The sequence below is a fragment of the Oncorhynchus masou genome, chromosome 9 (genome assembly GCF_036934945.1).
Source record: "Oncorhynchus masou masou isolate Uvic2021 chromosome 9, UVic_Omas_1.1, whole genome shotgun sequence".
Classification (NCBI taxonomy): domain Eukaryota; kingdom Metazoa; phylum Chordata; class Actinopteri; order Salmoniformes; family Salmonidae; genus Oncorhynchus; species Oncorhynchus masou.
In genome coordinates, this window is record NC_088220.1 from 50996558 (window position 1) to 51012433 (window position 15876).

Consider the following 15876-nt stretch of genomic DNA (forward strand, 5'->3'; position numbering starts at 1 on the left):
TGCACCGCCATCCTTGTGCCAACATGCATTCTAATATTTGACGTCCATTTGATTAAATATAGTATATTTGTGCACGAATGAGTATGTTTTCCATTCTAGCTAATAATGCAGGAATATGTTAATCTGTTTTGTAAGCATATTTACGTTATCAAAGCAAGGTATGTTATGCAGTGTCTCAATGATGTACAGAAATGAGTGAAACACTAAAACATGTTCAGGCCTAATTGGTGTCATTTACGAAATGGTGTGCTTTGTGGCTGCCAGAGCTGCCTGCAATCCTGACCGCATTGGAATGCGTTAACTCTGTTGGAATGAGGACACTTTTAGGTATGTTTCATTTGCTTCTGTGCTTGCAGTGACTAGCTATGTAGGGGCGAAAGAAACAGCGAGGAGTGTGGTTGGTAAGGGAGGCTGCACTGAAATCAGAACTAGCACTGTTTTCGCTGGCAGATGTGGCTGGGTGAGACTTTTCAGCACCATGGACAGCTCTCCAACGTTAGCATTGAATTCACTGACGAATTGGCTGTATGAGACGCTCAGTGCAAAAGACAGCTCCCGAAACGGTATCCTTGAAACTTTACCGTTTTGAGAGCCAGAGGGCATTATGTATTTTACGCTGCATCATGATCAGATGAATAGTCATGAATATATTAGTTATCTGTTGCACAAACAAACGATAAATAATAGATAACTGTGTCTCAGGCGATGTGTGTGCCTCGATACCGGTAATATGGAGCATGACAAGGTGCTCTACTTTATATCACTCACACTTCACACCCACACACTTATTCTCACAGAGACGGCCTCACACACAGACAAAAAAAACACTCAGCACCTAGCCTACACACTCGCATGTACGAAATGTAGTGAGTGCACTTATATCTAGGCTACAATGTAATTACAAGACAGCTAAGTCACTAATCTTCATGCATCAGTGATTAGGGCGTCATTTGATTTGAAGGTCATATCTGACACAATTCTGATAGCCTTTTTGAAATATGACGTGTCTCTAATGTGCACCAATTAGCATTTTCCTCTCCATTGTGACAGCCTTGCCTCTAAGTCAGCCAGCACCTGTGGTGGCCTGTTCTGGTGCCAAATATGGATAGGTTTGTATTTAGCATAGAGGATGACTATTGGTGAGTTGAATATGAAAGGCTCTCAATAGTATTCAGGCCCTGTAGACTAATAGACACATGATAGATTTTTGCAATCTTCATAAAAAGCCCAAATGCCTTTAATGACCAGTCAATAGCTGAAGACCACTTTGCTGCCTAGTATTAGAGTTTGTGCCTCCTTGGGGAGGGACTGCGCAGGATGAAGGCTGAATCATTGTCATGAGAGAGAGAGTGTGTGTGTGTGTGTTTTTGTGTGTGTGTGTGTCTGTTTGTTTCAGTCTAGGTTATATTTTATGTACTGCTGTAGCTCAGGAACAGCATGTTGACACCTTCCTAGCAGTGTGCGTGTATGTGTGTGTTTGTGTGTGTGTGTTCCAACTCATAGCCCTTGGGTGGGATTAGGTGGACACGGCTGGTGCTAACAAAAATGCATTTGTACCTGGCTACTCCAGGCTGTCTGGTGTTCTGTCTCTGCCCAGAGCGGGCTCTCTGTCAGTAGGGTGAGAATTAGAACAGTATAGGCCATTATGGTGGAATAGACATCCCGAGGCATACGGGTCTGCTCTCACTCTTCATTCCATCCCCAGTCAAGACCACGCCTCCACAGCCCAGCTCAGCAACGATTCATGCCCTTGACTATCCCACATTGTGGTAAGTGAGGGCTGTGCAGTCCTATTGTGTCTGTTAACATTCAAGGCAGCTGTGAAGTTTGAGTTGGTGGGTTGGTAGGGATCTAACAGGGCCTAGTCTTGAGCTTGTGTGAGGCAGGTCAGGTTGTAGTGGATTAGCTTCACTGTTACAGCCTGCTTTGATCCATAGAGTCTGGCATCCAGCAAGCAACTCTCTCCATCCGCTACCTGAATGAACTTTCCCTGTAGTCACACAATGGAATACAAACGGAGACTTGCTGTTGGTTTAGGGTGGTTTTATTGCAATGCAGGGAATTATTTAGAACAGCTAGGTTGGTAAGGTGAATCCTTTGTAGATTTAGCCTTTTTGCGGTCCATCACGGCCTGTCAAACACAACACACACACAGCAATAGCTCAAGGGAGTTTCTCCTTTAACTCCCAGCCTTCCCTTCTTTCCATCAAAGCTGAAGACTTGGCACATGTTAAATAACTTGTCTGAACTACCCCGCATGGAAATAAACCTGAAATAGCCACACTCACTCATTGCAGTCTCTTCCCTGCTTTCATGGTGTGTAAATATTGCCCTCTGATTCAACTCCTGTAAACAGGTTCCCCACGCTGGGGCACTATATAGATTAGAAAAGGGGATTTACAAGGGGAGAAAAGGGATAGAATGCATACCGTTGCTACTATCATTGCACCATAAGGCATCATGGGGGGAGATGTCTAAGGCTTTGAGCGAGACCGTGGATAAATGGCACCCAATTATCTCAATCACCGTTGTGTGAACAGTGGCGTGGTTGCTGTCAGCATTAAGATAAAAATAGATTGTGTGAACCACAAATCTACAGCATTGCGGCTGCAGCCCATACTGTACTGTTGCTATTGGCTGGGGTTTGTTTTCTCATTGTGTTGGGCAAGTGTAATCCTCTTTTGCAACTGTTATAGAGAAAATGTATATGATCCAGTCCGTAGCCTAATCGGGTTGATGAACTTCAGATGTGGGCAGAACTCATGCAGAAAGGGTGACATTTCCCATCCGCAATAGGCATGAAATTAATGCGTAAACCAAACTCAACGGCTTGCAAGCATGAGCTCATACACAATTTGATACATACAAAAAGAAAATGTTTATTGTGACACACTTGATAGGTGCATCGAAACGCAATGTTTTACAGCCATAGTAGTATGGCACCCATGGAGCAAATTAGGGTTAAGTGCCTTGCTCAAGGGCACATCAACAGATTTTTACTTTGACAGCTCAGGTATTTGAACGAGCAACCTTTCGGTTTCTGGCCCTATGCACTAACCGCTAGGCTACCTGCTGCCCTATAAAAGCTATACATGCATAAGCATGAGGTCATTAACTAGTAACTATCAGGAATCAAGGTAAGGCCCAAGTGCAGACTGTGTGAAGTAACAATGTGTATTGTAACCACAGGGGCAGGCTAATGACAGGTCAAGATAGACAGGGGTCAATCCAGAACAGAGGCCAAAGTACAGGATGGCAGGCAGGCTCAGGTCAGGCAGAGGTCGGTAATACGGAGGTGCAGCAAAGGTACAGGATGGCAGGCAGGCTCTGTGTCAGAGACAGGCAGTGGTCAGGCGGGCGGGCATAGGGTCAGGACAGGCAAAGGTCAAAAACCAGGAGGACAAGAAAAGGAGAATAGGGAAAAACAGGAGCTGAGACAAAACACTGGTAAGCTTGAACAGACAAGACAAACTGGCAACAGACAGAAAACACAGGTATATATACACAGGGGATAATTGGGAAGATGGGTGACACCTGGAGGGGGGTGGAGACAAGCACAATGACAGGTGAAACGGATCAGGGTGTGACTAGTAATGATGTGTGTGGGGTTAATTTGCTGGAAGTACCAATGCAGATGGGAAAAGATAGGGGAGGGACTGTATGATCGAGCCATGATAAGTTTCCATATCATTGTTAGTTTAGTGAAATGTATGTTTGCCTCATCAGTGGTTAGAGTGGTGGCCTTTAATTGCATAATGGAAATACATTACATAACACATGCTATGTAATGTACATAACACATAATGAAATTATACGATGTGTAAATTGTTTTGTTTTCAAACATAGGCTTACTCACAGATATTCAGGAAGTCCTGGATATGGTGTACCTTTTGGATGAGTTGATCTCTCTGTCCATCAGAAGGTCTACAATCATACATCCCTCTGTGTGAATTAAGGTGTGGGGTCATCACCACCTGAGCTTTGTTCCAAATTCCCATTTGGTGACGGTTTGATCCACGTGCAGTGAGGCCTTTATTAGCCCTTTTCAGTGAGCTGGCAGGCCCTCAATACCTCCTCAGGGCTGCTGGCTGTTCTGTTGTGATCTAGCTGCCCACTGACCCTCAGTAGTCTCCTCCACCATTGATCCAACTCTCACCCCCAAGCTCAGCCATCACGTTCACCTTGAATATCCTCCTCCTCTTTGTCCTCCCCCTCTCGTTCCCTCTTTCTTTCCCCTTAATGTACATTATTGGAGAGGTTGGGGCATTTAAGCAAACAACCAGTTATACATGCTTTAAAGAGCATTACTCATGACATATTCTTCACAAATAATGTATGTTTGTCATGCTGTGTAAAGTGACATAACAGCTCCTGCTCTAAAACCTTAACACATACAGTCTTTGTTTGTTTAAAGTGGGACAGAGCATCTTTTTCTTTTAACACCAACATTCCTCTAAGCTTCAATATGCACACACCCATACTCATGTAGCGTAGGTTACGACCCACATTAGTCAGTGGCTGGAGCCGACAAGCTTAGTTTTATGGATTCTGAAATGGGCCATGGTTGACATCACTACAGAAAATAATGTTGCCGCATTCATTACTAGGCTGTGCATGTGATGATATGAGCTGGCAACAGTGAAAATATCCAGCTCAGTAAATATGATGTTGTTCTAAGGATGAAATGCAATGGTAGGTCGGTCACCCCTGGTTAAAGGAGAGACTCAATGGCAGGAAATCAAAACAATAAGACCATCATGGCTGGCATTGTACATCAGAGAGTAATCAGCAAGGAGAAAAGACACTGGGTGTGAATGAGAGGTCATGATTACCTTTCCTTCCAGCTCGTAAATCACGACAGCTGGCACAACCCTCCGGATCATATTTCCACCAGAGGCAATAGAGAACTTCAAGGGGAGATTAAAGTGGGGGATAATACTTTCTTGATCGGTCTGCCTTTATTGTTGGCTAACAGCCTCGTTATCCAATAAAAATGATTCATAAATAGTTCATGGAAATACATGGATAGTCAAGTCCCTACTGGTTGCTTGATGAAAGGTTGAAATGCAATTCAATCTAAACTGCTTTTGTCTTTTTTGGGGATCACACAGTTAAGTTGATTGATGCAAGATTAACATTGTGTTATGAGTGAGATGATCTTTTATCAATGTGGCTGTGAGTGGAGGGTAACAAAATTGACCCTGCATGTTCTGTAAGCAATAAGTATTCCTCTCCTGTGCTTCCTCAATCATCAATTTTCTACGGTGCACTTAGTCCAACGCTGCTTGCCTCTCCATGCTCCACCCTCCAACTCAAAGCCAGGTCAACGGTAGAGGAAACAAGTGCTCGCCGGGGTCAAGGCAGGGGCGTCCCTGCGGTGTCACCCAGTGTCGGGCCTAGTGGGAGGATGACGGGGCCCTATAGATGATCGATGCTTCCGTTCTCAACCACCGCCATCCATTGTCACGGCTCCAGCAGATACAGAGTGATGCCATGGAGGTAGTCTCACTATTACATCAAGATGTGGACAAATGGCTGCTCTGGCCAATAAACATGGCTGCTCTGGCCTCCTCTCTCTCTCTCCCCCTGTGTGAGCCTGCAGGACAACGATCAGGGATCATCCTCCAGACCGTCATCCCACCCCAGCAGACTTTCATGGACATGATCTCCAAGGAGACCAGCTAGACCCACCAACACAGACTAGTCTAGAGACTGTAGCTGCGTGTGCAATATACAGATCCTTAATGCTGCAGTATAGTTCCAGTCTACGACACTAGCTAGGCAAATTGACTCGTCTTTCAATCAATGGCTTTCATCAATTTGTAGCTATGAAACTGGAGAGGTACTGCATCCATTGTGGACAGTAGAGGAGCGCTGTAGTACCCTTCATTATTTCGCCCCTATTGTTATACCTCACCACTGTGTTACGTGTAGTATGTTTGCTTTGACTGTTTGCAACCATGGCCAGGATTTGTTGTGCATCTGCAAACAAATTTGTTTTCAGACTAATAGAACATGAGTGAGTGTCGCATGTGAGAGGAGTGCACACCTCCAGTAGCCATTCCTGCCTCTGCATACTGTATGTAGGTCAAAGGTCTCGAGATGAGCAGCCGAAGGCGATCACGTCCGGGTGGAGAGAAGCTTGATACTACATGAGGTTTTAACGAGCCTGTTTAACAGCACAGTAGCCTGGTCATGTACGAGCAGGCACCTGGAAAGCGAAGCAATTAGCCATGGAGCACAGCCTCAAAATATATTAGACCTTCTAAAGACAACTGGATTATTAACTTTCTCACGTGTGTATGCATATGTACATGCACATGGATGTGTGTTTGTTTACCAGCTACAGCAACATTTTAACCAAAGATGGTTTAGTTTTTCATGCTGCATTAACATTACACACTTACCCCATTGTATTGTAATGACTGTGGCGTTGATAAGCACAATTACAGCTCCCCCAAGGGAGCTAGCTTTCTTGCTAATGTGCCCGTCTCTGGACCCCAAGGTTCTATTCACGCCTTAGATCTTGTGCTTCTCCCTTATTTCATGAACCCTTTACTGTAGTGGGCTAAATCGGGTTGTTTCTTGGTAGTCTTAAACAAATCTTCTTTGAGCCAAAGTACACACCTCACACACATGGTTATGGGTTTAAAAAAGAAGACACCTGTACCATGTCAGATATAACATTGAAAAGTGTTCCATTTTGATTTGGCTTCAAAATTGTTTTCTTTGAAGGAATGTTTATTAACCTTTTCACGTGTGAGTTCCAAATATTTCTAATGGTCGTCCCAGCATGAGTTTTTTTTTTTTTTGTTTGTGTGTGTGAGATCGCAGAATGCACTCACCGTTCCAAAATGTGATTGTTACGCAACCGGACAGTTAACCCACGCCACCCTCAAGCAAATTCACACCGCCTGCTAATTATCTATAGGCTATGTTTCAACTTGCCAATTTGAGTTTGATTTTCTAACAGTTTGAATTGAGGTGTGTTCGACTTCCTCGTTAATTCACATCGAGGTCACCCATTTCACTGTTGCGGACAATTTACATTTGAGGCATTACTGAGCAGGACACACTTTTTTTATCTTCGTCGACAGCCCAAGCACAAACTTCTTCCTCCCTGGCACATTTTACGGCTTGCGCCCACACTACTAATAATAACTTTGGTGTGTGTTCCTGTGACAGTAAGTGTCTTACTAAGCTATCATCATAGTTTCTGTATGGTGTGATGTCATATCTACTGTAACACATATGTCTGTATGGAGCATAATGTATGTACTGTTTTGTTCGCGTTTTCAAGTACTAGTGACAAATCATGTATTGCGATTCTTGCATAGATTGTCATAGACACAAATGATACTTTTTTGAAGGTTGTACTGATTGTCATTTTACTGCAAGAACAGAGTAAAAGTAAATGGATCTCTTTTCCACAAAATTCTGATCACATTTGAATGTAATGTTAGTTCCAATCACATCATTCTAGCTTTGCTTCAGAGTGCGTCATATGTTTCCCGCGTGTGTCAGAATGCAGTTTTCAATCTCATCTCGGAGACAAGGAAATGGCATATCCATTGCTCATTCTTGCTTCAATATCCAAATGCGCAATGCACTCAAATAGCCTGAGATTGAGGACAGGAGAGAGAGTGAATGAGGATTCTGAGCCTTCTCGCTCTGATCTCAGGAAAAACATGACATTTTTCTAACTTCACTTTGTCAGCACTTTGATATGACCCACAGCCTTTCAAGTGCTAATCACTCATTTGTGTCTCCACTTTTTTTCGACGGGCGAAAAGGACTGATAACCGCCACATTCTTGAGATTCTCAGATCATTTCAAATCCAATACAAAAAAGGATAAAGTGTATTGGATAAAAAGAGGGAAGATTCATTGCCAAAGCTCTGAGGTTTTGCGGTATTAAAGTGTAAATGACACTTTATCCCACACATAAAAAATTTGAATCTTATTAATCTAGCTAGCAGACATGCACTGCAGCAATTTCATATATAATGTGCCACCTATGATATGATCATTGATTTAATATCGTACATATCAATTTACTCTGTTGGCTGTTTACTGTAGGCGTTCATTCTAAATAAGAATTTGTTCTTAACTGACTTGTCTAGTTAAATAAAGGTAAAAAAAAAAATGAAAAAATTAACTGTGGATAATTTTAATACCTCTCGGTCCAGTGAAATATGCCCAGGGAAATTAAACCAGCTTTTTTCTACACCCTCTTGTTTAATCTAATAAAAAAGGGATTAACTGAAAAGAGAGTAGCACACATGCATGCGGGTACGCACCCACACACACACACACTTCCTTTCTCTCTTTCTTCCTGTATCTACCTGTCTCTCATTCTCTATCTCTCCCTACCTCTCTAACTCTCTCTTTCTCACCCTATCTCTCACAGATACAGCATATGACTTCTCCTAGCCCAATTTTTCTATTAGGGCCATGGAGTAATCCATGTGGCGGAGAGAAAACAAAATAATCAGTAGGTGTGAGACTTGAGTCTTTGGAGTGTGAGAGCTGCACCCCTCTTGTAATTCTGCACTTGATGTATTCCCCACGAAAGGGATCCTCATTAATTTTTCATATGAGACTCTGCAATGCATTGTGGGTTGAGTGCTGTAAGGAGAGAGTAACAGTGGATCAGCAAACTTGTTTCAACCATTAATTGCTTTAATTGATCATCTGATCAATACTTGATGGCAAATATATTTCAAAAACCTCACACTCTCATTTCCCATGTCCTCCTTTTCCCCATCCTTTCAGCTCAGCCTTGCGCTCCCATGTCACATATGCACACACAAATGCACACGCATGCACATGCTCTTTCTCTCCAGCAGGCTTTTACTACCTGTAGCCTGAGTCCACCCAGAGTGGCTGTGGTGGCTGAGCTCCCTGCTGAGACTGGGGTGATTAGATCCCTACTGGACCCTGACACTGTCTGGCACCAACCACTGTTTCCCATCATGCACTGGAAGCTGAAGAAAATGGTTTCCCCCCCCCCCCCCAGCAGCACACAGAGAGCTATGTAGGCCACCCTGCAAAACGTTTTCAGAAGTCAGGCTGCCCTTTAGACTCTATGGAGTTGTAACTCTGGAGAAGGAGATGTCTCTGCAGGTTGATATTCAGTAGTTATGTTACCTGTTGTGGAGTAGCTAACTCACTCTTGAGATGCTTGCACATGGGGAGTCGATAACATACATCAATGTTGGGCGTACCACGGCCGTGGAGACACGCTGAGGGTTAGAATAGCACAATCAGTGTAATCATTCAGATGTTATATTGAGTATCTCATACTATTTGCCATTTGTCTACTCTTAATTCAATGAGTTACTACTACAGTAGGTCCCCTATCATGGAACATGAATCATCCAGCATTTACATGTGTGCATATTGCACTACATACTTGACAAGTGTTCCGTTTATGTTTCTGGAATCTCTTCCCAGGAGCAATCCAGAAAAGAGTCGACACTCATTTCCCTGGATGCATATTATATGGTGAATCCCAAGGCAATAATCTCAGGATATCTGGTTGCTCTGAGGCAGCACATAAGCATATCAGGGATTGCAGACAAGAGCAACATTGGCAGATAAGATTTTGGGCTGTGCTTGGTTAGAGGCAAGGTCAAGAAAGTACATTTTTGTTGTTGTCCTCCCAAGACCACAAATTGATTTTATAGGAGTAGGAGTGTGTGAGTGTAACCAATTAAAAGGGAAATAATAGTCTAATAATGTTTTCAGAATAGTGAACAATGTAACATTTGATCTACCCTTGCAAATCGCAAGACTTTCTGCCAAAGCTTTGGTCAAGGATTTTGCTCCATATAGCCCCAGAATCCCTCCCCAGTAAAAATCAATTCCCATGTACCATCAAAATGAAAAACAATCCTAGTAGCTCTCATTGTCACGGCTACATCTCAGCTCTGCAAAGCCCTCCACCAAGGAACTGCAGAGGGAGGCTATTTGGAATAAAAACTTTGACTGTAGGATTTCAACACCACCATGTTACTCCTTCTGCCTTCTCCATTTCTCCCATCCCTTGTTTTCTCCATCTCCTTTTCAAAAGCAACTCAATCTCTCCTTCTCATCACCCCCCCACCCCCCACCACACAAAAAGGTTCCACTTTTGTTTCCCTTTCAAGAGGTAAATAACACATTCAATCAGATTATTGAGAGACTCAATGTTATTGCTGGCTGACAGGCGGCATCATTTTTTGTCCATCCTCTCTTGTTTGCTTTCATTGTTCCTAGTGTCAGAGCTGTCAACACTCCCACCCCCTCTCTCGCGTCCCCATTGCTCATCAACCCCATCGCCATCAGCCACAAAAAAATTGCAAGGAGTGTGAGACGACTCATGCGCAACGAACGCGAGTCAATGAACACACACACTTTATATTCATGTGGGCTAAGTAGAAAATGGAAGAAGGAAAGAGAGAGAAAGGGGGACAAATGGTGATTGATTGGCCATACTGAAGATGTTAAGCAGTTTTACCTAATACTGTATGTGTTGAAGCATACTATATGTGACCAACCAACTCGACTCGGTCTTAAGTAGCAAAATTTGAAACTGTGTTTTTTGCATTCAATAAAAGTATGATTCAGAGCTAGAAAATGGTACATCACATACTGCAGTTGAGGAACAACTGGAAAGTAATTCTGCTTTGAAAGTTGATCATCTTGTAACCTCACTTTTGAGAAAATGGCCCTTGAATGTTTTAGTACACCTACTGGAGAGCTCTTCTTTGTCTACACCCATTCAGCATTGTTCACACCCTCTTAGGCATTTGTCCCATCCATCTCTTTAAAGATTCACATGTGGTAAACACACACTATATCAAATAAAATCAAAGTTTATTTGTCACATGCACAGGATACAGAAGGTGGAAATGGTACAGTGATAGTACTTGCATAGGAGCAATCTCAAAAACAAAGTGTCCAGAAAACAACATTTATCGGTATTAGATGCTTACCCAACACACTTGTCTAAATTGATGGGTCATTTGAAGGAAATGCTATATCCACCAATAGTGAATGCTTCACTATTGTCTAGACATGTACACGTGTTATGAAATAGAATCGATTGCCCGTAATCACCCCCAGACACACCTGCTAATTTGATGGGTCATCTAATAATCCGGCCGAAGTGGTCATTCTTTTGTTTAGACATGTAGCTAGCTAAATAAAGAACCAGCATAACCCCAACTCATACTACTACCAATACAAACATTGTCAAAGCTCTAGTATGAATCTGCAGGTAGCTAAAGCTAACAAACTAGTTAACATTAGGCTATAACTAGCAATGGAAATTAATTTCTGATTCAAATAATATTACTACACCGATCGTACACGTAACGTTTGCTAGCGAGCCAACAAATCAAATTAAAGTTTATTTGTCAAGTGAGCCAAATACAACAGGTATTCAGTGAAATGCTTCCTTACAGGCTCTAACCAATAGTGCAAGAAAGGTATTGACGTTTGCTAGCTAACTAACAGTATGCTTTAACTTGCAATATAAATGACTTCATGACAAAATTAGAAACTTAAATCTGGAAAATGTAGCTAGACTCTTACCCATATAGATGAACGCTTCATGGCAGACTGGATCTATTTAACTCTGTTTTGCTTGAAGCAACATCTTGTTTGGCCAGCTTTATGTCAAGTCACTCCAGTTCACACTGAATGTGGCGTGTGCAGAAAGCAGCCCATCACATTTTCCAACTGATCTGTCGATAGCGCCTGCTAAATTCAGGGCATCAATGTTGTTGAGAAAAGTAGCAACATTTTTGTAGTTCTCCATGGCTAACGTTATATCTTTCAAAAACGGTGCGGTAGAAAGGACTGTCAACACATACTGAACAGCTGACTTTATAGACAGAAGCTTGCTACATGGCAGACCAATCCAAACTCATCTCTGGGCATGTCCAGCCCATACATTATCACAGCCAATCAATACTAGTGGGAAGGTTCCTGCCTTTTTTTCTGTGGCTAAACCAACTAGGCTCGCAATTTAACAATTTAATTCATTTTTATGGATGGAATACAAGTTATTATTAAGGGACATGAAAGTTCACATGTACCAGAAGGCATTTCTGCCAAAAAACGTGTTTATGTTCAAATGCTGCTCCTGTGAAGTAGTGACATGAGACATACTCCTAGTTTCCTGAAACAAGTCACATATGTGGAAGAATGAACACATTATGCTGAGAAACATGTGCTCTGCTGTATGGTGCAGTGCATATAGGTACTGTATAGTGAAGGAAGGATAACGGGAGAAGTAGGGTAACCTAGATTCAGCAATTCCTTTTTTGAGCTCACCTTTCTTTCGATGAATGGTTTACTTTCTGAAAGTTTTTTATTTTTATTTCTGTCACACCCTGACCATAGTTTGCTTTGTATGTCCTATGTTTTGTTTGGTCAGGGTGTGATCTGAGTGGGCATTCTATGTTAGATGTCTTGTTTGTCTGTTTCTGTGTTTGGGCCTGATATGGTTCTCAATCAGAGGCAGGTGTTAGTCATTGTCTCTAATTGGGAACCATATTTAGGTAGCCTGTTTGGTGTTGGGTTTTGGTGGGTGATTGTTCCTGTCTTTGTGTTTGTTACACCAGATAGGGCTGTTTTTGGTTTTTCCACATTTCTTGTTTTGTATGTTGTTCATTTATCTTCATTAAAGATGTATCACAATAACCACGCTGCGTTTTGGTCCGTCTCTCCTTCAACAGAAGAAAGCCGTGACAATTTATTTTATTTCACCTTTCTTTAACCAGTTAGGCCAGTTGAGAACAATTTCTCATTTACAACTGTGACCTGTCCAAGATAAAGCAAAACAGTGCGACAAAACAACAACACAGAGTTACACATGAGATAAACAAACATACGGTCAAATAACACAATAGAAAAATCTCTAAACAGTGTGTGCTAATGAAGTAATGAGATAAGGCAATAAAGGCCATAGTGGCGAAGTAATTACAATTTAGCAATTAACACTGGAGTGATAGATGTGCAGATGAGGATGTGACATGTGACATTACTTTGGCTTTAGAAACGTAGTAGCTGAATGGTTGGTCCAATTTCAGGGACGATCTGGAAGACAGAGTAGTTCTGTGGCTTTTTCTTGGGAATGGCTGAGAAATTGCTTATCTGTGAGGTAATCCCGCATGCTGCTCCTATTATATCTACATTCTATTATGTCTGCCCACCGCATCACCAGGGGCAAACTACCTACCCTCCAGGACATTTACAGCACCCGATGTCACAGGAAGGCCAAAAAGAGCATCAAGGACATCAACCACCCGAGCCACGGCCATTTCACCCCGCTATCATCCAGAAGGCGAGGGCAGTACAGGTGCATCAAAGATGGGACCGATAGACTGAAAAACAGCTTCTACTGTATCTCCCTACTGCCATCACACTGTTAAATAGCCATTACTCGACGGCTTCCATCCGGTTACGCAACCCTGCACCTTAGAGGCTGCTGCCCTATATACATAGACTTAGAATCACTGGCCACTTTAATAATGGAACACTAGTCACTTAAATTAATCATGTTTAAATCATGTTTACATACTGCTATACTCATCTCTTATGTATATACAGTATTCTATTCTACTGTATTTTAGTCAATGCCACTCCGACATTGCGCAATCTAATATTTATGTACTTCTTAATTCCATTATTTTACTTTTTGATGTCTGTGTATTGTTGTGAATTGTTTTTAGATACTACTGCACTGTAGAGCTAGGGACACAAGCTACACCCGCAATAACATCTGCTAAATACTGTATGTGTATATGACCAATAACATTTGATTTGATTTGATATGGTATTCATTGGACTTTGGGACTGTGTGTAATGAAATGGGCCCTTTATACCAATCAGATATGGCAGTGGCTTTGCTGATAAGACTGAGGTCATTAATCGAGATGGATTTTCTGTCCTGCGAAGTGGATTTATCCAAGCTCTGGAACACTTACCTACTCATTTATAGTGACAAATGCCCGTAGCACAACGACGTGGCATCACTGCAAACAAAAATGAGTCATTGGGATGTCCCCGGAATGTCACGAAATGGTCGCCTAAAGTGGTTAGGACCTTGTGTCATGGTTGCCTGGAGGTTTTGTCTAATTTCTGGTTGGTGCCGGGGACAACCCTGAGGATGTTTTTAGGATGTTCTTGGGTCGGTGTGTCATGTTCCCCTGGAGGATTTTGTCTAGTTCCCAGGTTATTTAATGAAGCTGCCATGAAACTAGAAACTAATGTACTGGTCCTCTTGCTCAGTTGTGCACCGGGGCCTCCAAATCCTCTTTCTATTCTAGTTAGAGCCAGTTTGTGCTGTTCTGTGAAGGGGTTAGTACACAGCGTTGTACAAGATCTTCCGTTTCTTGACAATTTCTCACATGGAATAGCCTTCATTTCTCAGAGCAAGAATAGACTGACGAGTTTCAGAAGAAAGGTCTTTCTTTCTGGCCATTGTGAACCTGTAATCGAACCCACAAATGCTGATGCTCCAGATACGTAACTAGTAAGGCCAGTTTTATTGTTTCTTTAATCAGCTGAGCTAACATAATTGCAAAAGTGTTTTCTAATGATTATTTAGCCTGTTATAAACTTATAAACTTGGATTAGATAATACAACATGCCATTGGAACACAGGAGTGATGGTTGCTGATAATGGCCTATGTAGATATTCCATACAAAATCAGCCGTTTCCAGCTACAATAATCATTTACAACATTTCCAATGTCTGCACTGTATTTCTGATCAATTTTATTTTATTTTAGTGGGCAGAAAACGTGGTTTTCTTTCAAAAACAAGGACATTTCTAAGTTACCCGAAACTTTTGGACGGTAGTGAATACGTTTTTTCACGTTAAATAAGAGCTAAATAAGAGGACAATAAATGTCCATTGCAGTGGACACACCGATGCCACAACTATGTTTTTCACGTACTGTACCCATTGACTGTAATGTAAATGTATTCAGATTTATGTCCTAATGACCAGTACAGAGGACAATTTTACACATACAATAAAATAGAAATATATTTTTTTTAAATCGGGGGAGGGGGTCTCAGGAGAATATTGTTGTATTTTTTTTTTGTGTGTGACTATTCTTGTCTATCAGTGTTTTCTTACTTGTCATGTTTTGTGTGGTCCCCAGGAAGAATAGCAGCTGCTTTGGCAAAAGCTAATGGGGATCCAAACCAATATTATTGGTGATGAATGTTTAGGATATTCTTCAGGCTTTGTAGCGCAGCACAGAGATCAGCAAACCCCAAATCCAGAAGTTGTGAGTTTAAAACCCATGTTGGGTAATATTGAAAAGTCAGTACTAATTGATCATGACAAATGTAATCATACTGTCATCGATTAAAGATTTTTAACACTATTTTAGCTAAACAGCTTACTTTTCTTATAATTTACTTTACATTTCTTATTATTTTCTTAGAATCCAAGATGGCGTAGCAGTGAAGACGTGTTTTCTTCGTCCTCTCGTGTACTTTTGTATTTTTTGTATTTTTTAAATTTATATTTCAATTCTATTTTCAATCTCTTTTCGATTTTTAATTCGATTATACCTTCTGGTAACCTGCCTCCTCCAATGTGATATGGAATCGCTATTATTTTTAATTTTAGAACACATTCAAGAACCTCCAGAAGCTAACCAGCAAATTAGCTACAAGCTATTTAGTCATTGTTAGCCACTGCTAGCGGCTTTTACCTTCTGCACAGATACCAGCCCTGTTTTTAGCCTGGATAATACTCACCAGTCTACCAGTATCGGACTGTCTCTCCACAACAATGCCGGATTCCTGCCGTAATCCCTGGACCACTACTTCTGATCTTCACAGCTAGCTTGCAGCTAGCTAGCT

General features: G+C 41.8%; 1 protein-coding gene across 1 annotated transcript in view; it reads left to right on the forward strand.

The window, feature by feature from the left end:
* The window catches only part of LOC135546129 (leucine-rich repeat and fibronectin type III domain-containing protein 1-like protein), a 146502-nt gene that overhangs the window by 986 nt on the left and 129640 nt on the right, over positions 1-15876 (forward strand). The window lies entirely within an intron of this gene.